The 26483-nt window shown below is 34.3% G+C and overlaps 1 protein-coding gene across 2 annotated transcripts in view; it reads right to left on the reverse strand.

Annotated features, from left to right (window-relative positions):
- Klhl1 (kelch like family member 1) overlaps positions 1-26483 on the reverse strand; it is a 392360-nt gene that overhangs the window by 43546 nt on the left and 322331 nt on the right. The window lies entirely within an intron of this gene.

Here is a 26483-nt window from a genome sequence, read left to right on the forward strand (position 1 = left end):
CTACAATAACTTCATAGTAAACTTATTTGTAACTTAAAAAATATGACTTCCATCATATTAGCCAAAATCACTAACACAAGCAATCAAAATAAACAAAGTCATTGTGAGTCATCAATGGGAGAATGTAATACAACTCCATTCACTGATTTTCCAGTAAGTTTACTTCTTCATAAATAACTATTTAAACATTATGTTAATATTAACTGGAGTGGTGATGGATCTATTAAATCTGTATATTCATCGTCTCACAATTTTTAAGCATATGGCACATCAGGTGGTAGATCTTAAATATAGACAATAGTTTCATTCATATTAAAGATACTTTAAAGCAGAAAACTATAGTGGAAATTAGAAATTTATAATTGAAGTCATAAAAATAAACAAATATTGAAATGCTTGGAATATTCAAAATTTATCTATAGAACCACTCAGAAAGCCATGTTTATAACCATACAAGATTTTAGAACACAGTGAAGTTTATCCCATATTACATACACATGGTTTCTGTTCCATTTAAAACATCATTTCACTCAAGGTTAAATAATACAAATAAACTTTCCAACATTTCTGACTTTCATGAAACTTTTTCCCACTGTGAGACACAGGTCAACACTGAACCTCTCAGAATGCTGTTTTCATTATGTTCTAGAAACACTTTCTATTGTTTTAAATTTCAAGTATACTCTACATGAGTATTAACTTAAATCACCATGTTTTATATTAAGCTTTCAAGTACTTACAAATGAAAGTTTTTACCTTTGACCATTCTCTCTCCTTTTGTCATAAAACCAGTATCTGGTAATTGGTACTCCATTCTCTGTTTTAAGTTCAACTTTAGATTCCACTTGTGAGATTGTGCAGTATTTGTCTTACAATAAGTTCTTTCACCTTGCATAATGTCATCAAGGTCAAACTGGGTTATGATATATGATGGAATTCCTACTTTATGGCAAATTATTTAAGACCATGTTTTATCCATTCATCTTTCAGGAGATATGACATTATTTCCCTACTTCACTCCCAGGAGCATTGCTGTAGTGAACAAGAGTGCAGCTTTTGAGTTAGTGATTTTATTTCCTTAAGCCCAGAGGTGGATTTGTTGTATTATATGGTCAAGTACTCACTTGACCACTGAGCCACATCCCCAGCCCTATTTTTTTATTTTACTTAGAGACAGGGTCTCACTACGTGAGTTGCTTAGTGCCTCGCTTTTGCCAAGGTTGGCTTTGAACTTACAAGTCCTCCTGCTTCAGCCTCCTGAGCTGCTGGGATTACAGGCATGTGCCTGGCCTGATAGTTGTATTTTAATTTTATGAGAAACCACCTTACCTTATATAACTATACCAATTTCAGTTCCCAGCAACAGTGTAGAAATGTTCTTTTTCCTCTATCATCTAAGCTATTGTATCTTTTGATGTTTTTCTGAACTGTCCTTAAGTGATTTGTATTTCCCTAATGTTCACTGATTTGGAGTGTCTTTTCACATACCCACAAGCCAGTTGTCTTGTCTCTGGGAAAATATCCATTGAGTTTTTTGTTAAGTTTAAAATTGGGATATTTTGGTTTTTGCTACAAAATTACTTAAGTATTCAAGATATCAACCCATTATCTCATTTGTAAACATGGTTTACAAATATTTTCTCCCATTGAATATGTTGCCTTTTTATTTATGGGTGTTTTTGCTTTGGTTTGTGAAATCTCTTGTAGTTCTAGTTGTTTGTTTTTGATGCCTCTGCTTTTTCTTGTTAACTCCAAATTTCACTGCCAAGGTAAATATCAGGATGCTTTTCTTCTACATTTTCTTCTAGATGTTTTATGGTTTCACATCCTTACTTTTATTTTTTTAATGGTCCAGTTCTGTTTTTTTTTTTTTTTTGCTCATGTATATATAAACAGTTTTCTCAATACTAAAAAAAAAAAATTAACTGGAGTGATCTTGATTTTCTATAGATAAAATTATGGTGACAATTTCACAAAAGTATAAAATTCATGCCTGTTAAGAGCCCTGAGATGTCTGTAATTTTGCCCTACATCCACACTGAGTGGATTACCACAGCTTTATACATATTGATTGATAAGAAGATATGACTCCTGTGTCAAAGAGGAAAGGCCATTTATTATTCTTAGCAACAGCAGTAGTCAAAGTATCACAGATTTGGGAAGTTTTGTTTTTATTTTTACTTATTCCCCTTCATTTCCCACAGGATGACCAAAGAAGGTGAGTAAAGTGGACTTTAATGTTTCCTTCTGCCAAATGAACTTTAGACAGTTTCTTCCTACCTCTACACCATTGAGAAAATTACCCTGTATTCCTCTGAGATGTAAATCCTCCTAAAATCCTCCTGCAGATTTGTTACTTAGACTGTCTTTCTCAAGGACCTCTGAAATGCCCTTAGCATTGAAGATAGTAGCTATATTATCTCCGGGTCTCTCCGGGTGGGGAGGAGCCTAACTTCATTAGCACTTTGCTCAAAATTATAGAACTACCTACCGATGTGAAAATAGGAGAAAAGTTTGCTTTTCTTTTGTAAGGCCAATTAGTAAACAGATTTCCTAATATCCTGCTCTCCTTACCTCAGCTTTTAAAACATACCACTTGTGCTTTTAAAGCTGAGTTGAGCCTCAGTTCTCGCCTTTTTTCTGTATTGCAATAACCTACTTAAGTTTGCTTAGTACAATTTTTGCTTTGAGAAGTGTCAACTGAAGTCCATATGTGCAGAAGTTTGAATTACAGGACAGGACACTAATTCATAATGGCCAATAAACATATATTTCCATTGTTCTGGAAAGAGACATTATCTTTATGCTTTTCAGCTAGACTGCTTTTTACTTTGGTGAAAAGAACTTTATTTGTTTTCCTTATTATAATAACATCCTTTTCTATACAGCCCAGAAAAAAAAAAGCAGTCAGTGACTTAACTTCGGAAATGTGCATAAATATGAGAGACCCTAGGGAGAATTGTCTCCCAATACTGGTATGAAAACAAAATGATATTTATTTATTTATTAATTCATTTAACCATTATTATTGAATGACTATTTTGTGTCAGGAATTGATGTTGGTACTAAAGACACAATGATGAAGAAAGCAGACAAAGTTCTGGCCCTCAGTGGGCTCTACAATTAGTCAATGAGTATTTAAGTGAAATGGAATAAGTGTATGATTCACAAGTAAGCCTGCTTCATACATATTACACAACTATAATATAATAAAAAAAGTACCTGACTAGAATAATAAATGCTATTGTATGTACATTTAATTTATGAATCCTGTTTTAAATACACTAGTAAATAGGTATACATATAAAGGGCTAGAGCTCTTGATTGGTCATAGTAATCTAAAGTTTATGCCTTTTGACTTTAGATCTTGTTCTTCTATAGGTCACAGTAAGAAAGAGAATGGATGAGAAAATGTGAAGGCTGAGGCTATACACATAGATGTGGACAAAACTACATGGGCTTTTAGAGAAGTATATGTAGTTATTTACATGTATCAATAATAATTACATTTATTGAGATTGAAGATTAAATAATAATGAAGTTTTAAAAGTGATGCCAGAATCAATTTTTTATTGAATATAGAATAAATGTACATTAGCATTTGAATAGTTTGTATTCTTCAGATTAGAACACACTAAAGATATGATATTTATCAGAAAGGGCCACATCTTTAGCATGGTCTAATAAAGCTAACAAATTCTATTTTTTATTTTAAGGCCCCTCCAAAAACATTAAATGTTTATAAAAAAGAGGGACAAATTACTATAATATTTATTTTGTTTGTTTTAGAGCAAATGATTTGGTTGCAGTAGGGTCATGACAAAAAGGAAATTGCAGGTATCTAAAAGTAGAATTTGGTAGCTTGAACCTGTAGGTTTCAGTGCAAACACAAAAACAAAAATATTTGAGATATGTTCTAGGGATCTTGTAACTTGCTGAAAGACTGGTTGATTATATGAATAAGAAAGGTGAACCAAGAATAACTAAATTTATTAATCAACTGAGAACTTTTAGAGACAGAAGAGGTTTGGAAACCATTTCAGAGGAAAATTTGAGAACCTTACTTTGATGCTTCATGTTTGAGGGGACTAAATAGGTGGCTTAATGTTTGTGTCTGAAATTCAAGTAATGTTGAAAAACCTGGCATATATCTTGAAGTCATCAGCAGTTAAATGACATTTAATATTAAAGAATTTGAAATAATCAGTTAAGAAAACAACATGAAATAGACCAGAATCTAGCCCCATGTAGCCCCAATATTATTTAAAGAACAAAAAATAAGAGATGAAGAAGTGGAGTTTAGGTAGAAAGAAGCCAGAATCTTTCAGTATTTAGAAAGCAAGGTAACCAGGAAATTTTCCACTCAGAGAAAATTTCCTGGTTACCTTGCTTTCTCTCTGGTATCCTCAAGAATTAGCTTTTCTCATTTTATTCAGCTTTTATTGTTATACATATTAGATGTCTTATTTAGAGCCAGATATTCCAAGGCCAGAAATTAATTTTGTGTAATTTATATTTTAAATTTCCTTTTAATATGAATGTTTAATTATGTAATCAAATGTATTTGTCACCACCATTTTGTTTTGTTTATCTATGTGAAAGATTTTCATCTACCTATATCATTTACTTAGGCAACTTTCAGATTCTATGTTGTAAATTCCTTACTACCAAAGTGGGAAATAAATGTAGTGATGATTTCACAATGTTATGGAGAGGATTACACAAATTAAGGTACATATAGCATTCAGAACAGAATCTGATACATTTGAAGTCATTTGATTTTTAAAATTTTTTTTAGTTGTTGATAGACATTTATTTTATTTATTTATTTTTATGTGGTGCTGAGGATTGAACCCAGTGCCTCACACATGCTTGGCAAGCACTCTACCGCTGAGCCACAACCCTAGCCCTGTCATTTGATTTTTATAAGCTATTCCAATTGTTGTTAACTTCATACTCAAGTCTCAGACATAAAGGAAAGACATAAAGGAAATTCATAGCATATGTGTAAAGACTCTGTAAACATCTGAAAGGCTTGATATAGTTAGTAATCAGAATAACTAGGATATTCAAATAAAACATCTTTGGGGAAAAGTTTTAGATATATAAAAATGTCTAAGGTATGATGCAGTTAAATGATGCTGAAAACACTGTGAATTAAGAATTCTTATATATTGCTTATGATATTGAAATTTAGGATTATAATTTTGGAGGTAAATTTAACAAGGTTAACTGCAAATATTACAATGTTGCTTTATAAAATTTGAAGTAATTTATAATTAAACCAATTATGATAGAAAGCAAAATGCAGTAATTTATGTGTAAGAACTAGAAAATATTAAATACAAGTCAAGAAAACATTTAGATAGGTCATTAATCCTTTAATGTAGGTATCTACTCATTTGCTCTAATGAATAATTAGGTAGTTCTTCATGTATCTACTAGAGATGGTATAGATTCTACATTTAAGCAAAGAATAAGACAACAAACATAGAAACACTGAAATATTTTATATATTAATGTTGTTTACATAACCAAGACATTCTTTGTGAGAATACAAGGTCTAGGGCAAGGTATAATGCAGAAGACTGTAGTAATTCAGAGCCTGGCTATGAAGTATAATCATCTAGGGTGAAATCCCAATCCATTTCTATTAGCAGGAAAATAGTGGACCTTGGAAATACTAATTCATTGTAGTATGAATAAAAATTATATAGTTGTTTGACAAATAAAATAGTAATTATAATCTGTTTTAGGAATGGACATTAAAGCTAGATGATAAGAATTGTAAACAGAATTTGAATTCCTTTCTCAAATATCTCAAATTATTGATTGAGTAATATATTCTTAGGATTGTTTATTTTAATAACATGTTTGGAAAATATCTATTTTTTTTTCCTAAAAATAGCTATGCTTTAGGCTTTCACATTCTAAAGGTATTCTTGTAGAATGCCAAGAATTCTTGAGCTCTAGCTCCTATGGTTTGTATGTTTCTTACAGCTGTGAATCTTCCCTTGTAGAAGGGTCTCATTAAGGAGAATGAATAAATGGACCAGAATAATTTCAAAATCAGAATAATATATTCAACCACTTCCTTATGTTTACTAAAAATATCTTTATGTTTATAGATGGAACAAGGTTAAGAGTATAACAACATTTTTCTGTTATCAGTGTTAACCCAGTATCCAAAAAATAAACATCTAATTAAAAAAGAGAACTATCCAAAGTTATTTTAAGTGACCCAAGCTTAATAATTACATAATTAGTTCTCATAATTTAAAAAATTATAGATTTTATATTTTCAGAATATACTTTTTTAGATAGATAAAATTATTTGTATATTTTAAGTTAGGTCTCCTTGCACATATTTAGTGCCATAGGGAATTCTGCAGCGATATATTTATCAGAAAATTTCCATATATTTTTATTTAAGATAGTTGAAACAACCAAACTATCCCTAATTTTCAGGTCACAACATAAAATTAGCATTTGCCATCTGGGTTATAGAGCACTAATAAAAGCAATGGAGATTCAGGTCTTTGAATATGGAGACTAATTAGTCGGAAGTGGTCTGATTATACAGCTAATATGACCAAAATTTACACTTAATAATAGAAGTTAAAACATCCACAACTTACATCCAAATACATTTTTCTATTTCTACATCTATGCAATGAAAGAATTTGTTTTCCTGAAGAAAACTTTACTTTTTTCTACCTCTATTATACTATCAATCAAAATATTTCTAAATTAGTTCTAAACCATAAACTCTTTCAATTTACAGGCATATGTTTTAATTACTGGAAATAACAACATAGTAAAGGCTTTTTTGTCCTTTTTGGCAATGCTGAAGATTAAACCCAGGACCTCATGTATGCTAGAAAAATGTGCTACCAATGAGCAACATCCTCAGGCCTTTTAAAATTTTATTTTGTGATAGGGTCTCCTTAAGTTACCTATGCTAGTCTCAAACTCGCAATCTTCCGCCTCATCCTCCAGAAAAGTGATAATTAAAGGTCTGCACAACCACTCCTGGCAGTATTGGTTTCCTATTTGCATTTAGCCATTAATCACAACCTAATTTGAAGTCTGAGTCTGAAAAATATGAGTTATTTTCTTAGGTAGAGCACATTTATTTTTAAATTCTAACAATGCAATTTTTTTTTGGATTTAACCATTTTTTAAATAATTGTTATCTGGGGAAGACAGATATATTTAAAGAACCAGTGGCTTCATAATATGTGTACAGTCACTCACCAAACAACAATTTTGTGTATCTATGTTCTGGTCAGGTGTGGACCACATATGTGCCAATAGTAACATAAGATCATAATGGAGCTGAAAAAGTCCTGTCATATAGTGGTGCTATAATCCTGGTAATGTTATAGGGAAATGTGTTATATGTTTGTGGTAATACTGGTGTAAGCTAATCTACCGTGCAGTCAGTTTATAAAAGTACAATGCATGCATTTATGAAATGTACATAACAAATGACTGTTATTGTTTTATGTATTTACTATACTATAATTTTATTATTATTTTTAAGTGTACTTCTACTTATTAAAAAGGGTTCACTTTCAAACAATATGTTGTATTATGTTGGCAGCAGCCTCCCACACCTAATGTTAAACATCCATATCTCTGGATTCCATTAAGAAGGGAATGAAATCAACCAAACAAAGAGATATCTGCATTATATTATTCACAAAATCTAATGTAGGGAATCAACTTAGGTGACCATCAAATTATGAATGGATTAAAAAAGATAATATATGTAATATTAATCAGCCTTATGAAGAATAAAATTGTGTCATTTGGGGCAAAATGAAAGGAACTGAGGAGATTATGCTAAGTGAAATAAGCCAGACACAGAAAATGAGGAGTCCATACTCTTCCTCAAATGTCAAAGTTAATAATATTAACCTAATTGTAGAAAAGTGATTACAAGAGGTTGTGAAGGGTTTAAGGGGAAGTGGATAAAAGGACACCAAACTTGATGAGTGCATGATTTATATATTAGGCTGAAATATCACATGGAACTCATTAATATGTACAATATTAATACATGCTCATCAAAAATAAAAAAATATTTTGAAAAGAGGTCATACGGAGTGTTTAATCCATACCATCTAGTTTGTGTAGAATACTCTTTGATATTTGTATGATGACAAAAGTGCCTAGTCACATGTTTCTGACTCCATGCCCATTATTATGTGCTGCATGGCTATAATACCAAGGTATAATTTACTTTAAATGTTTTTATCAAAGCCATTAAAAAATTTATCAAGCCTACACTATAAAGTAGCAAATATTTATAACTAAAGACTAGTGTGATCATTCAAATGGTTATTAAATAATTTTGCTTCAGAAGCAATAAATAACGGTTCACAAAAGTGAACACTTTATTTTTGCTCTGTGTAAATAATTTAAGAAAAATTGATAAATAAAATTATATATATTTACATACTTAATTTTATAAATTTTCCCAGTGAGTGTACACATTTTTGTGTGTATATTTATATATACAAATATGCATAGTCTTAAAAGTTTGCACAATAATATTATCTGTGCAGATAATATACAATATACACAAATAATATCTATATAATATGTGTGCATATACTATATAAAATATTAGTAGACATGGGCAGAATACAATGTAGCATATAGCACAGGCACATTTTTCACACAATTCTACAAATTCATACAGGCTTAAAATTTTTTTTTGCTTGATTCACAAACAGAAAAGGCATAATTTATTTTGACATATTCCATTCTTTCCTAGACTAAGAATAATAAGTGTGTATACTGACTTCACATTGAAATCACCTGGGAACGTTTGGACAAAAATACTAAGATCTGTCTGGTTTATGGAGTTCTAATTTGATTGAAGTGGGATGAAGTCCAGATACAGAGATGTTTTGAAGTTTCCTCAGGTGATTCCTATGGACAGTGAAGACTGAGAATGACTGCTATGGTAGAAAATGATAATAGCACTAGATTCATGGCAGAATATCTTCAACCAATCATCGGCTACTTTACAAATCTCTAATTTTCTGTTAATGTACTGTGTATGTGTGTATACCAAATGGGTAGTTATATGGCATCAAGGATGTCATAAAAGTTTTAGCAGTTAGCTAACATTCAGTTTCATTTCTATACAACTTCTATTTCATGGATTTATTAATAATTCATTCATCTTTCTAAAACTCACTGCCTACACTCTATATGTTCTCATATTTTTGTCGTGTATAAAAGGCAGATGGGGAGTGGAGACAGAGTCTGTGAAGCCCACTAATAAGTTCTACTTTACTATGTAACCACATGGTTAAGGGAAAGGTTCTTGACCAACTGTGAAAAAGTGATGCCTGGGCTAAGATCTGAAGAAAGAATATTAATATTAATTTGGGCATGAGTAATTCTTGGGAGAAAGAACATTGTTGTGTGAAAGCCTTGTGGAATGAAGAAACACAGTGTGTCTGAAAACATGCAAGAAAGCCAATGTACAAGAAAACTGGATGACTGAGCCATTGGCAGCATGATGTACATGAAGGCTGAATAGCTAAGAGGCCACACAAGGTGGGACCTTAAAAGCCAATAAATGCAAAGCAACTAACTAAATTTGTAAAGCAGATGTAACTATTTATTTTTCAAAATACATCTTGCTGGCTGGGTATGAAGAAATGAGAATAGATGTGACCATGCCAATGTATGTGAGAGATTCTGGTGTCTTACCTTGATATGATGAAACCTAATATAAGGAAAAAAAATGAAAAATTCAGGAAATACTTGTAAATGAAGAACATGAATTTATGGGTCCCTTTTCTTACACCCCTCCTCCATCCATCCGTCATCAGCATATTTATTTATCAGAAAGTATATCTTCTAATTGTAGGAAAATTATTGAGCCTATTATGTTTCAGTTTCTTTCTTTCTTTCTTTTTTTTTTTTTAATCTGTATGAATGGAGTGGTTATGGACCTAAACCACAAGTTGTTTCAAGGACTGAATGAAACAATATATGCAAAACATTAAGAAAAATGCCTGGTACTCTTTAACATTGTATATTCAATATTTTGAGCCCTGAAAAGTTGAGCTGGCATTCTATGGACTAAGACCTCTGAAACTGTGGGTCCTCAAATAAACTTTTCCTCCTTTATAGTTGTTGTGGTCAGATCCTTTAGTCACAGCAGTGAAAAAGCTGAGTAAAATAATGGGTAAAGTTTATTAAATACTATTTAAATTTACACATTCAGGACTATCCTTCAAACTACCAGTCACTAGATTTTCTTTTTCATTATTATTAGAGCTTTTGTTGTTATATGTAGTAGTTGGGTCATCCCAACAAACTCATATGTAAATCAATTTTGGTTCATGATCTACCCTTTTTCCTCCCATCCTCTTCTCCTTTGTGTACTCTACTTCCTTTCACTCTTCTGTTAATTTGTATTTGATTGGTTCTTTATGTAATCATATCCTTCCCCTGGCATTCTCTTATTTAACTCTACCTTCTACACATAAAGGAAAATGTTTGACCTTTGAATTTTGAAGATTAACTTAATTCACTTAGTATGATATTGTTCATTTCCATCCATTTATAAGCAAATGCTATAATTTCATTCTTCTTAACAGCTGAGTAGAACTCCATGGTGTGTGTGTGTATGTGTGTGTGTGTGTGTATGTGTGTGTGTGTAAAACTAATTCTTTTTTTTATTGTTGGTAGTTCAAAACATTACATAGTTCTTAATACATCATATTTCACAGTTTGATTCAAGTGGGTTATGAACTCCCAATTTTACCCCGTATACAGATGGCTGTATCACATCAGTTACCCTTCCATTGATTGACAAATTGCCTTTCTAGTGTCTGATGCATTCTGCTGTCTGTCCTATTCTCTACTATCCCCCCTCCCCTCCCCTCCCCTCCCCTTTTCTCTCTCTACCCCTTCTACTGTAAATCATTTCTTCCATTTGTATTATCTTGTCTTACCCCTCCTTTCCTCTTATATGTCATTTTGTATAACCCTGAGGATCGCCTTCCATTTCCATGCGGTTTTCCTTCTCACTCCCTTTCCCTCCCACCTCTCATCCCTGTTTAATGTAAATCTTCTTCTCAAACTTTCGTCCCTACCCTGTCCTTGTTTACTCCCCTTATATCAAAGGGGTCATTTGGTATTTATTTTTTAAAGATTGACTAGCTTCACTTAGCATAATCTGCTCTAATGCCATCCATTTCCCTCCAAATTCTATGATTTTGTCATTTCTTAATGCAGAGTAATACTCCATTGTGTATAAATGCCACATTTTTTTATCCATTCATCTATTGAAGGGCATCTAGGCTGATTCCACAATCTTGCTATCGTGAATTGTGCTGCTATGAACATCGATGTAGCAGTGTCCCTGTAGCATGCTCTTATTAGGTCTTTGGGGAATAGACCGAGAAGGGGAATAGCTGGGTCAAATGGTGGTTCCATTCCCAGCTTTCCAAGAAATCTCCATACTGCTTTCCAAATTGGCTGCACCAATTTGCAGTCCCACCAGCAATGAACAAGAGTGCCCTTTTCCCCGCATCCTCTCCAGCACTTATTGTTGTTTGACTTTCTAATGGCTGCCAATCTTACTGGGGTGAGATGGTATCTTAGGGTAGTTTTGATTTGCATTTCTCTGACTGCTAGCGATGGTGAGCATTTTTTCATGTACTTATTGATTGATTGTATGTCCTCCTCTGAGAAGTGTCTGTTCAGGTCCTTTGCCCATTTATTGATTGGGTTATTTGTTATCTTATTGTCTAATTTTTTGAGTTCTTTGTATATTCTGTTTATTAGGGCTCTATCTGAAGTGTGTGGAGTAAAGATTTGTTCCCAGGATGTAGGCTCCCTGTTTATCTCTCTTATTGTTTCTTTTGCTGAGAAAAAACTTTTTAGTATGAGTAAGTCCCATTTGTTGATTCTAGTTGTTAACTTTTGCGCTATGGGTGTCCTATTGAGGAATTTGGAGCCCGATCCCACAGTATGTAGATCATACCCTACTTTTTCTTCTATCAGATGCCGTGTCTCTGGTTTAATGTCAAGCTCCTTGATCCATTTTGAGTTAACTTTTGTGCATGGCGAGAGATAGGGATTCAGCTTCATTTTGATGCAAATGGATTTCCAGTTTTCCCAGCACCATTTGTTGAAGATGCTATCCTTCCTCCATTGCATGCTTTTAGACCCTTTATCAAATATAAGATAGTTGTAGTTTTGTGGGTTGGTTACTGTGTCCTCTATTCTGTACCATTGGTCCACCCGCCTGTTTTGGTACCAGTACCATGCTGTTTTAGTTACTATTGCTCTGTAGTATAGTTTGAAGTCTGGTATCGCTATACCGCCTGATTCACACTTCCTGCTTAGCATTGTTTTTGCTATTCTGGGTCTTTTATTATTCCATATGAATTTCATGATTCTTTTATCTATTTCTACAAGAAATGCTGCTGGGATTTTGATTGGCATTGCATTAAACTTATAGAGAACTTTTGGTAATATCGCCATCTTGATGATGTTGGTTCTGCCTATCCATGAGCAGGGTATATTTTTCCATCTTCTAAGGTCTTCTTCTATATCTTTCTTTAGGGTTCTGTAATTTTCCTTGTATAAATCTTTCACCTCTTTTGTTAGGTTGATTCCCAAGTATTTTATTTTTTGGGGGGATATTGTGAATGGAGAAGTTGTCCTCATTTCTGTTTCAGAGGATTTGTCGCTGATATACAGGAATGCCTTTGATTTATGCGTGTTGATCTTATATCCTGCCACTTTGCTGAATTCATTTATTAGTTCTAATAGCTTCTTTGTAGACCCTTTTGGGTCTGCTAGAATCATATCATCTGCAAATAGTGATAATTTAAGTTCTTCTTTTCCTATTTTTATGCCTTTAATTTCTTTTGTCTGTCTAATTGCTCTGGCCAGTGTTTCGAGGACTATGTTGAACAGAAGTGGTGAGAGAGGGCATCCCTGTCTTGTACCAGATCTTAGAGGGAATGCCTTCAATTTTTCTCCATTCAGAATGATGCTGGCCTGTGGCTTATCATAGATTGCTTTTACAATGTTGAGGTATGATCCTGTTATCCCTAATTTTTCTAGCGTTTTGAACATAAAGGGATGCTGTACTTTGTCGAATGCTTTTTCTGCATCTATTGAGATGATCATATGGTTCTTATTTTTAAGTCTATTGATGTGGTGAATAACATTTATTGATTTCTGTATATTAAACCAGCCTTGCATCCCAGGGATGAATCCTACTTGATCATGATGTATAATTTTTTTGATATGTATTTGAATCCGATTCGCCAGAATTTTATTGAGGATTTTTGCGTCAAGGTTCATTAGAGATATTGGTCTGTAGTTTTCCTTCTTTGATGTGTCTTTGTCTGGTTTCGGAATCAGGGTGATGTTGGCCTCGTAGAATGAATTTGGAAGTTCTCCCTCTTTTTCTATTTCCTGAAATAGCTTGAAAAGTATTGGCGTTAGTTCCTCTTTAAAGGTTTTGTAAAACTCTGCTGTATACCCATCCGGTCCTGGGCTTTTCTTAGTTGGTAGTCTTTTGATGGTTTCTTCTATTTCCTCTATTGTTATTGGTCTGTTTAGGTTGTCTATATCCTCCTGGCTCAATCTGGGCAGATCATAGGACTCAAGGAATTTATCTATGCCTTCACTATCTTCTATTTTATTGGAGTATAAGGATTCAAAGTAATTTCTGATTATCTTCTGTATTTCTGAAGTGTCTGTTGTGATATTGCCTTTTTCATCCCGTATGCTAGTAATTTGGGTTCTCTCTCTTCTTCTCTTCGTTAGCATGGCTAAGGGTCTGTCAATTTTATTTATTTTTTCAAAGAACCAGCTTTTAGTTTTGTCAATTTTTTCAATTGTATCTTTTGTTTCAATTTCATTAATTTCAGCTCTGATTTTAATTATTTCTTGCCTTCTACTTCTTTTGCTGTTGTTTTGCTCTTCTTTTTCTAGGATTTTGAGATGAAGTATGAGATCATTTATTTGTTGGTTTTTTCTTTTTTTGAGGAATGAACTCCAAGCAATGAATTTTCCTCTTAGAACTGCTTTCAATGTGTCCCATAGATTCTGATATGTTGTGTCTGTGTTTTCATTTAACTCTAGGAATTTTTTAATTTCCTCCTTGATGTCTTCTAAAACCCATTGATCACTCAGCAACCTATTGTTCATTCTCCAGGTGATGCTTGATTTTTCCTTTCTTCTTTTATCATTGATTTTCAGTTTCATTCCATTATGATCAGATAAGATGCATGGTATTATCTCTACCCCTTTGTATTGTCTAAGAGTTGCCCTGTGACATAGTATATGGTCTATTTTTGAGAAGGTTCCATGTGCTGCTGAGAAAAAAGTGTAGCTACTTGATGTTGGGTGGTATAGTCTATATATGTCAATTAAGTCTAGGTTGTTAATTGTGTTATTGAGTTCTATAGTTTCCTTATTTAACTTTTGTTTGGAAGATCTGTCCAGTGGTGAGAGAGGTGTGTTGAAGTCTCCCATGATTATTGTATGGTGGTCTATTAGACTCTTGAACTTGAGAAGAGTTTGCTTGATGAACACAGCTGCACCATTATTTGGGGCATATATATTTATGATTGTTATGTCTTGTTGGTATATGGTTCCCTTGAGCAGTATGAAGTGTCCTTCTATATCCCTTTTGATTAGCTTTGGCTTGAAATCTATTTTATTAGATATGAGTATGGCACTCCTGCTTGTTTCTGCGGTCCATATGAGTGATATGATTTTTCCCAACCTTTCACCTTCAGTCTATGTATATCTTTTCCTATCAAATGCATCTCCTGTAGACAGCATATTGTTGGGTCTTGTTTTTTGATCCATTCTACTAGCCTGTGTCTCTTAATTGGTGAGTTTAAGCCATTAACATTTAGGGTTATTATTGAGATATGGTTTGTTCTTCTATCCATATTTGTTTATTGATGTTACTAAACCTGATTTGTTATCCTCTTTGACTACTTTCCCCCCTTTACTGTCCTACCTCTCATTGTTGGTTTTCAATGTTATTTTCCATTTCCTCTTCCTGTAATATTTTGCCAAGGATTTTTTGAAGAGATGGTTTTCTAGCTGCGAATTCTTTTAACTTTTGTTTATCGTGGAAGGTTTTAATTTCATCTTCTAACCTGAAGCTTAATTTCGCCGGATACAAGATTCTTGGTTGGAGCCCATTGTCTTTCAGTGTTTGAAATATGTTATTCCAGGATCTTCTAGCTTTCAGAGTCTGTGTTGAGAGATCAGCTGTTATCCTGATTGGTTTACCCCTAAATGTAATCTGCTTTCTTTCTCTTGCAGCTTTTAAAATTCTCTCCTTATTCTGTATGTTGGACATCTTCATTATAATGTGTCTAGGTGTGGATCTCTTATGATTTTGCACGTTCGGCGTCCTGTAGGCTTCTAGGATTTGGGATTCTGTCTCATTCCTCAAGTCTGGGAAGTTTTCTCGTATTATTTCACTGAATAGACTGTTTATTCCTTCGGAATGGAGCTCTGTGCCTTCCTGTATCCCAATGACTCTTAAATTTGGTCTTTTGATATTGTCCCATAATTCTTGGATGTTCTGCTCATGGTTTCTTAGCAGACTTGCTGAGCTGTCTATGTTCTTTTCCAGTTGAAATACTTTGTCTTCATTGTCTGATGTTCTCTCTTCTAGGTGATCTACTCTGCTGGTAGTATTCTCAATTGAGTTTTTAAGTTGGTTTATTGTTTCCTGCATTTCTAGAATTTCTATTTGTTTGTTCTTTATTACCTCTATCTCCCTGTGAAATTGATCTTTTACTTCCTGGATTTGTTTGTCAATGTGATCTTTCATTGTCTGATTTTGCTGTCTCATGTCTTCCTTGAGACTCCAGATCATCTGAAGCATATATATCCTGAACTCTTTATCTGATATTCCATCTGTTGCAGCTATTACCTCTTCTAAAGTTGAGTTGACCTGCATTGCTTGTGGTCCTTTCTTTCCTTGTCTTTTCATACTGCTCGCGTTTCTTTCTGCTTGGTGCAACTGTTGTGTTTTTGAAATTTACCCCCTATTTATTTATGTTGCTCTTGTATAGTTGAAAAGTCTCCCTTGCAGGTGCGGGCGGCGGCTGTGCCCCTACTCCAATTGGGGTGATGTGTCTACCACGCTGGCGTCTCTCTGGGCCTGTTCCGGGAGTGGAAGGCGGCTCTGCTCTGTCCCTATTCCAATTGGGGTGTCGTGACTACCATGCTGGCAGGTCGCTGGGCCTGTTCCGGGCGTGGGCGGTGGGCTTGGCTGGCGGGATTCCACCTAATGGCAGTCCCTAACCTCCCTGCTTGCTAATTAATGGCTTCTCTGAGGCACCACGCCTTCTGTAGCTGCGGGGCAGGCCGCGCGAGTCAGTTGGCCTGGATCTCCGGGGTCCTGCTGCTGGCTGTTTTGATGTTGCAAGCTGTTGGAGAGTGGTGGTGTATCCTTCAGCTTTCCCGGATGGTGGCCGCTGACTGCCTCGGTGGAGTGTCCGTTGTGGGGGATGGGACTGTACCGCTTCCTTCCCCTTCTGGGATCCCAGCTCGGCCCAAGGGTCCGTGTGGGCTTGGCTGGCAGGATTCCACCTAATGGCAGTCCCTAACCTCCCTGCTTGCTTATTAATGGCTTCACTGAGGCGCCACGCCTTCTGTAGCCGCAGGGCAGGCCGCTCGAATCAGTTGGCCTGGATCTCCCGGGTCCTGTTGCAGGCTGTTGGGATCCCTGGCACTCTATCACTTTGATTTTTTCTGCTTGCCCCTCCCCCAGCGCTGGCTAGCCAGGTTTCCTTTTGGCTGCTATTGTGAGGAGGGGTTGGAGGTCAGGTGTCTCTAATTTCCCCCTAGTCTTTATGGAGGCTCAGCTTGATACTCCCTCTCCCGGCAAGCCTAGGAGAGATTTTATGCGAATTCCCGCTGTCTGGGGGGTGAGCTGAATGACACCAACCTGTTTTGATGTTGAACTCTGAAGGAGAGTGGCTGTGTATCCTTCAGCTTTACCGGATGGTGGCCGCTGACTGCCTCGGTGGAGTGTCCGCTGTCTAAAACTAATTCTTAATTAATTTATCTATTGATAGGCATCTTGATTGATTCCATAATTTAAATATTGTGAATTGTGCTGTTATAAATATGGATGTGGCTGTGTTGCTGCTGTATGTCAATTTTAGATCTTTGGGGAAAATACCCAGGAGTGGAACAGAAGAATCAGATGGTGGTTCCATCCTTAGCTTTTTGAGGAATCTCCATACTGCTTTCCAGGGTTATTGTATAGTTAATCTGCTATCCCACCAATATTGTACAAGTGTTTCTTTCTCTACACAACCTTGCTAGCATTTATTATTGTTCACATTCCTGGACATTGCCATTCTGACTGGAGTTAGATGAAATCTTAGTGTAGTTTTGATCTGCATTTCCCTGATTGCTCAAGATAGTAAACATTTTTTCTTATATTTATTGGCTTTTGTGTTTTTTCTTTAAAGAACTTTCTGCTTAGTTGTTTTGTCCATGTATTGATTTATTGGGTTGTTTGGTTTTTTTTTTTTTTATGGTGTTAAGTTTTTTGAGTACTTTGTATATTCTGGATATTAATAGCTTATCAGGGGAGTATCTGGCCAACATTTTCTCCAGTTCTGCAGGCTCTTTCTTCACACTTTTAATGATTTCCTTTGCTGTGCAGAAGCTTTTTATTTTAATAGCATCACACATATTGATTCTTGGTTTTATTTCTTGTGCCAAAGCTACACTTCTTACCAACCACTCCCAGACAATGACTGAATATAATGGAGGCGTAAATGCAGACTATTCTTGCAAGACACAGGATTCCGTGAACTGGAGCCTTTACCTCTGTGATTTCCTGTATGCCCAGCTAAACTCTTCTTGGAAGTATGTTCCAGAAGAGAGCAACTCTTCTGTTCAATCCTCCTTCCTCTCATTTTGCCTTCAGGAGACTTAGATCTGAAGTCTTTTTACACCATCTCTTTCTCTCTCTCCAAGCTTCCCTTCAGGCTTGTTCCCTATAATAGATTTCATGAACAGCTAACCACGTCTTGACATTTCCTGCTCATGGATCCTAATTTTACACAGTTGTTAACAGAAAAAGGGTTGGTGAAAAAGTTGAGGAAAAAAAGTTTGAAACAGGGATATAACAAGATACAAAGACTCTGACTACTTCTCAAGGAAGTATAGATTTTATGTGAGACCTGAGGAATTAGTGAAGTTTGTTTTTTTCTTTTGTACCAGGGATTGAACTCAGAAGGGTTTAACCACTGAGCAACAAAACTAGCCCTTTTTACCTTGAGACAGGGTCTTACTAGGTTGCTGAGACTAGTTTTGAACTCATGGTCCTCTTGCCTCAGCTTCCTGAGCCACTGAGATTACAGGTATGCTCTGTCTGGTGAAAGTTTTTGCACAAGAGAATGGTCTCATCAGAAATGTACACTAATTAGTTTAATCTCACCCCAGTGTTTAGTATTATTGTAGAGAGAATACAGAAAGACTATTGATGATGGTGTTGAAAAGGAAAAAAGAGGATCTGTGTGGGACCCAGGCCCAGGGTAAGCCTGGTCTATCCAGGCACCAGCAGACATCCACCGGAACTCAGGCTCCAGCACAGGACTGCTTTTTCCAACCAGTAGACCACCACAGGAGCTCAGGCTCAGTCCAGATCTGCCCACACAAACATATGCAGGACCTAGCCCAGGGTCTGAGTTTTCCATCCCTGTTCCCCACCTTGGAGCCCAAGCCTAACTCACTTCCATCTTGGGACACTGCAGACATCACCATAACCTTCCCCACACAGTAGCTACTACCTTTTGACAACAGTCAGGGCTTAGAAGCAGCTGCATTTCAGAGCACTCATCCCAAATAGAGTGTATATCACATCCTTTCAGCCCCATCTCTGTAAGACATTGCATCCATCTTGGGGCACCCCAATATTATCTTGAGTTACCTTGGCTATTGCGGCCACCAGCTTTAATTGCAGTAGCATACATTGAGGGACACCAGCAGGGTCTGGAAGCCCAAAATCAAGGTGCGGTACAGACAATCTGCATGGATACTACAAAAATATAGGGTAGAAACTGTAATATCTCAGATCCACACTGCAAGAAAGGAAGACACATAGACAACATAAAAAAACAAGGGAGGAAAGTGCCCCAAATAAACCAGGATACTACAATAACAGAACTCATGGACAATGAAATTAATGGAATGTAAGAGAAGGAGTTCAGAAGGTTAATAATTAAAATGATCTGTGAATTAAAGAATAACCCAAATAAGCAAATACAGGCAAAAATTGATCACTCCGGCAAAGAGATAAGAGAGCAAATCCAGGTAGCAAAAGATTACTTCCAGAAAGATATAGAGACTCTGAAAAAAATAAACAGTCAGAAATCCTTGAAATGAAGGGAACAATAAACAAAATAAAAAACTCAATAGGAAGCATAACCAACAGACTAGATCACTTGGAAGAAAGAACTTCAGATAATGAAGACAAAGTATACAATATGGAAAATAAAGTTGATCACACAGTGAAGATAGTAAGAAACCAAGAACAGAACACCCAAGAATTATGGGACAGCATCAAAAGACCAAAACTAAGAGTTAATGGGTTAGAAGAAGGCACAGAGTTTCAAACCAAAGGAATGCACAATCTCTTCAATTAGATAATAGCAGAAAATTTCCCAAGCCTAAAGAATGAATTGGAAAACCAAATACAAGAGGCTTACAGGACACCAAATGTACAAAATTACAAAAGATCTACCCCAAGGCACATTATAATGAAAATGCCTAGCATATAGAATAAGTATAGAATCTTAAAAGCCACAAAAGAGAAGAATCAGATCACATATAGGAGGAAACCATTTTGTATCTCAGCAGATTTTTCAACCTAGACCCTCAAAGCCAGGAGATCATTGTCCAACATATATCAAGTTCTGAAAGAAAATGGATACCAACCAAGAATCTTATATCCAGCAAATTTAAGCTTTAGATTTGATGATGAAATAAAAACCTTCCATGATTAAAAAAAAAGTTAAAAGAATTTACAACTAGAAAGCCTACACTATAAAGCAACCTCAGCAAAATATTCCACAGAGAGGAAATGAAAAACAATGATAAAAATCAGCAGAGGGAGGCTTTACACTAAAGGAAAATCAAATCAGAGGAGAAACCAAGTCATGTTAAATAACAAAAATAAACAAAAATGGCTGGGAATACAAATCATGTCTCAATAATTATCCTAAATGCTAATGGTTTTAACTCACCAATCAAAGGACATTGGCTAGAAGATTGCATAAAGAAAAAAAAAGACCCAACAATATGCTGCCTCCAAGAGACTCATCTCAGGAAAAGATAGCCACAGACAGAAGGTGAAAGGTTGGAAAAAATCATACCACTCACATGAACTGTGGAAACAAGCAAGGGTTTTCATACTCATATCAAATAAAGTAGACTTAAAACTAAAGTTAATCAAAAGGGATAAAAAAGGACACTATATAATGCTCAAGAGAACCATACACCAACAAGATTTAAAAATTATAAATATGTATGCCCCAAGAGATGGAGGGAGCATCTATGTTCATCAAATGAACTCAATTTCAAGAATAAATAGATCACAACACAATAATTTTGGGTGACTTTAACACACTTCTTTCACCACTAGATAGATCTTTCAAACAAAAGCTGAACAAAGAAACTAGAACTCAACAATACACTCAATAACTTAGACTTAACTGACATATATAGAATATTTCATCCTTCAATGAGTGAATACTTTTTCTTTTCAGCAGCACATGGATCATTTTCTAAAATAGACCATATATTAAGCCACAAAGCAACTCTTAGTAAATATAAAAAAAGTAGAGATACTATCCTGCCTTCTATCAGATCATAATGGAATGAAATTAGAAGTCAATAATAAATTAAGAAATAAAACCTTCTCCAAGACAAGGACATTACTAGTAGTCTCATGCTACTGAATGAGAAATAAGTTGCAGAAGATATCAAGGAGCAGATTAAAAAAAATTTGAGAGGTGAATGAGAACACAGATACAACATATCGAAATCTCTGGGACACTATGAAGGCAGTTTTAAGAGGAAAGTTCATTGCATGGAGGTCATTCCTTAAAAAAAAAGTCAACAAATAAATGACTTAACAGTACATCTCAAAGCCCTAGAAAAAGAAGAACAAATCAACACCCAAAGAAGACATCTACAGACTGAAGATAAAAAGTTGGGAAAAATCATACCACTCACATGGACTGCAGAAGCAAGCAGGAGTTTCCATCTACTGAAGATAGGAAATAATTAAAATCAGAGCTCAAATCAGTGAAATTGAAACAAAAGAAACAATTGAAAAAATTGACAAAACTAAAAGTTGGCTCTTTGAAAAAATAAATAAAATTTACAGACCCTTAGCCATGCTAACAAAGAGAAGAAGAGAGAAAACTCAAATTGCTAACATATGTGATGAAAAAGGAAATATCACAACAGACACTATAGAAATACAGAAGATAATTAGAAATTATTTTGAAAAGTCGTACTCTAATAAAATATAAAATATCAAAGGCATTGACAAATTTCTAGGTCATATAATTTGGCCAAATTGAATCAGGATGATATACATAATTAAAACAGATCAATTTCAAGCAATGAAATAGAAGATGCTATCAGAAGCCTACCAACCAAGAAAAGTCCAGGACCGGATGGATACACAGCTGAGTTCTACAAGACCTTTAAAGAAGAACTAATACCAATACTCTTCAATGTATTTCAGAAAATACAAAAAAGAGGGAGTATTTCCAAACTCATTCTATGAGGCCAATATCACTCTGATGCCAAAACCAGGCAAAGACACATCAAAGAAATAAAACTTCAGACCAATATCTCTAATGAACATAGATGCAAAAATTCTCAACAAATTCTAGCAAATTGAATACAAAAACATATCGAAAAGATAATACACCATGATCAAGTGTGTTTCATTTCAGGGATGCAAGATTGATTCAACATATAGAAATCAATCAATGTAACTCACCACATCAATAGACTTAAGGATAAAAACCATATGATCATCTCAATAGATGCATACAAAAACATTTGACAAAATATAGCACTCCTTCATGGTCAAAATACTAGAAAAACTAGGGATAACAGGAACATATCTCAACATCATAAAAGCCATCTATTCTAAGCCTCAGGCCAATATCATTCTAAATGGAGAAAAAGTGAAAGAATTCCCTCTAAAAAGCTGTAACAAGATAGGAATGCCCTCTTTCACCACTTTTATATAACATAGTTCTTGAAACACTGGCCAGAGCAATTAGACAGACCAAAGAAGTTAAAACAATATGGAATAGCTAAAGAAGAACTCAAATTAGCACTATTTGCCTATGATATGATTCTATACCTAGAAGACCCAAAAAATTCCACCAGAAAACTTCTAGAACTAATAAACAAATTTGGTTCAGCAAAATAGGAGGATACAAAATCAACATTCATAAATCAAAGGCATTTCTGTATAACAGTAACAAATCCTCAGAAAGGGAAATGAAGAAAACTACCCCATTTACAATAGCCTCAAAAAAACAAAAAAAAACACTTGGAATCAATTTAATGAAAGAGGTGAAAGAACTCTAAAACGAAAACTACAGAACACTAAAGAAAGAAATTAAAGAAGACCTTAGAAAATGGAAAGATCTCTCTTGTTCTTGGATAGACAGAGTTCATCTTGTCAAAATGACCATACTACCAAAATTCTATACAAATTTAATGCAATTCCAATAAAAATCTCAATGACATTTCTCATAGAAATAGAAAAAACAGTCAGGAAATTCATCTGGAAAAATAAGAGACCCAGAATAGCTAAATCAATCCTTAGCAGGAAGAATGAAGTAGGTGGCATCATTATACCAGACCTTAAACTATACTACAGAGCAATAGTAACAAAAACAGCATGGTATTGACACCAAAATAGACTTGTAGGCCAATGGTACAGAATAGAGGACACAGAGACTAACCCACATAATTACAGTTATCTTATATTTGACAAAGGTGCCAAAAACGTGCATTGAAGAAAAGATAGCCTCTTTAACAAATGGTGCTGGGAAAACTGGAAATCCATATGCAACAAAATAAATTAAACCCCTATTTCTCACCATGCACAAAATTCAACTCAAATGGATAAATGACCTAAGAATTAAACTAGAGACACTGCATCTATTAGAAGAAAAAGTAGGTCCAAATTACCATCATGTCAGATTAGGCCCTAAATTCCTTAATAAGACACCTGTAGCATAAATTAATACCAAGAATCAATAAATGGGATGGATTCAAGCTAATTAAAACTAATTATTAGCAACAGAATTAATTGGGTGAATAGAGAGCCTACAAGTTGGGAACAAATTCTTACCACATGTATATCAGATGAACCACTAGTCTCTAGAAAAATTAAAAAAAACTCAAAAATCTTAACATCAACAACAACAACAAAAAGTAACCCAATAAATAAATGGTTCAAGAAATTGAACAGATACTTCTCAGAAGAGGATATACAGTCAATGAACAAATATATGAAAAAATGTTCAACATCTAGCAATTAGAGAAATGCAAATCAAAACTACTCTAAGATTTCACCTCACTCTTGTCAGAATGGCAGCTATGGCGAGGTTTTGGGGGAAAAGACACACTCATATATTGCTGGTGGGACTGCAAGTTGGTGCAGCTGCTCTCCAAAGCAATATGGAGAATCCTTGGAAAACTGGGAATGGAACCACAATTTGACCCAGCTATCCCACTTCTTGGTCTATACCTGAAAGACTTAAAAACAGCATACTATAGGGACACAGCAGCATCAATGTTTACAGCAGCATGATTCACAATAGCTAAACTGTGGAACCAAAATGTGGTATATAATCACAATGGAATATTATTCAGCATTAAAAGAGAATAAAATATTGGCATTTGCAGGTATGGATGGAGCTGGAAAATATAATGCTAAGAGAAATTAGCCAATCCCCCAAAACCAAATGCTGAATGATTTCTCTGATTTAAGGATGGTAATTCATAGTATGCTGCAGGCAGGGGTTGGGGCAGGGATGGGAGGATTTGATGAAATTCTACTATTCTACTCAAATGTAACTCAACTGTAACTCAACTCTAACTCTTCTATTCTATAAGATTTCCCATTTTTTTAATATTTAAATTTTAGTTGTAGTTGGACACATACCTTTATTTTATTTATTTTTATGTGGTGCTGAGGATCAAACCCAGAGCCTCGCATATGCTAGGCAAGCACTGTACTGCTAAGCCACAAGCCCAGCCCAAGATTTCCCATTATTTTAATAAGAGTTTCTTGCTCATATATCTATGGGCCTGTAATATTTTCCTTATCTAAACCCTTATTATAAGATATATTAGGCACACTGAACATTTTCTAAGTATGTAATATTCATTTTACTTATGCAGTAACATTAAATATATCTCCCATTTTATATTCATATGTACTAATATTTTCAAATATGATGGATGCAAATTAAAAGAAATATTTCTTTAATGCAATTTTAATACTTCTATGTATTTATATTCATTTCAGAAGTGATTTAAAATAATGGCTTTGTAGAAGAAGTTAATTCCATAATTATTTGATAAAATAAATTTAATATGATTATCTTAAATCATTATACACTCCACTGATTACATCTTTATTATATTTCAATAGTTGCTAAATTAATAAAATTGGGGAAATGATTCTGTCTTTATATTAAATGAAAATGAAACAGGTGGCTATTGAAAAGATCATTGGTGTTGAAGGCTGGTTGTCTGCATTCAACACAATCACTTGTTTGCTATGTGATTTTATGAAAATACCTTTACCTCTGATTCACATATTGTCAGTTTTTCAAATAAGGATCTAGGCTCTTTTCCTTGCATTGTTCTAGCAATAATTTCTCAAAATGTATGTATAAATATTTCAGGGCTGAGTTATCGCTAGTTGGTTTTGTACTTGTTTTTTAAATTGTCAGGGTGTATTGCTGGTTGGGAATAACAATTTTCAGGACAGTTTTAGGTAAAATATGAAACTGTTAAAAAAATATTCCACAAATGTAATTCTGTATGTATAGATAACTAAGCTGTTTGTATTAATTTTTCCCTCTTAACCTTATCTTATTTTTGCAAACTATCAAGATGCTATTTATTTAATTATCCATCATTTCAACAATTAATAAATCCCATTTAATCAGAAGCATTTAATCTCACTATTTTAAACTGCATATTTTTTTTCCAGCAAGCCACCATCTCAAAATAAAATATCCGATCATCTCTTGACTTTTCTCTCAACTCCAATAAAATAAAACATTTAAACATTTAGAAAGTTTAGATAAATATGTTCAAGTGTGAAGATTTTTTTTTCATTAACCCTACCTGGAACTTAAGCATGTTTTAATTTAGATATTAAGTTTTTTCTTCAGTTTTAGGAAAAATACAAATGTATGAAGAATTGAAAAATCCAATTTATTAATAACCTAATAATTTATGTTTAAACTTTGCATCATTTAAATAGCAAATACTAAGCTTTCGAACATAGAAAACTATTATTTAATATCCGGTCAAATTTGAAACACAATGGTTAGATGGTACTAAGAAGAGACAATAGATTTTTTTAAAGTTGAAATAAAAAGATACAAAATAAACAATTGTGAAAAGTATAACTATATCACAATTTTTTTCTTTGAGTAGATGATTAAAATGTTTTGATTTGTAAGCTTGATTAAGAAAATTAAGAGCAAAATAACCTAAAAATGGGGAAGACACTATTTCAGATGCATGAGAGATTAAAAGTATAAGAGTATGTAATTCTTTGATAGTATGAATGATATGGCCTGAATTCGGTTCCCCTACACTTAGATGATGTAACCTAGTGTTGCTTAAAATCTTCAAAGATTTTCCAGTCAAGAAAACACTAAAGAGAAAATTTCATAATCTGACATAATATGTTGATCAATATCTGTCCTCAAACTTCTTTTTAAATTATATATACAACTAATAGATTAATAAATTATTTAAGTCAGTAACATTGAATATTTAGTGTTATGTCTATGCTCCACGTATCACATTTTTTATGATATTTCTCATATTGTAAACTATGCTGCAAAACATTATTTCTCAAAGTAACATATCTGAATTTCACCCAGATTTCAAATCCCTACTCCATCCCCCCAATTTTCTGTTACTAGAAGCTGCGAAAATTGTAATCAGGGCTTGCTAATATTTTTTTAAAACTTGTATATGTTTGTACATTTCTTTAAGGCAATTCAAGTTTATGTATTCTAAGAGACTATAATTCAAAATATGATACTGAGGTTTCCCCTCCCCCCCCGATTTATTATTGCATCTCACAAAGCTCCTGAAACCGAGATTTGTACCTAGTGGTCATCTGGTTAATGCATGTT

This window comes from Urocitellus parryii, chromosome 2 (assembly GCF_045843805.1).
Source record: "Urocitellus parryii isolate mUroPar1 chromosome 2, mUroPar1.hap1, whole genome shotgun sequence".
Taxonomy (NCBI): Eukaryota; Metazoa; Chordata; class Mammalia; order Rodentia; family Sciuridae; genus Urocitellus; species Urocitellus parryii.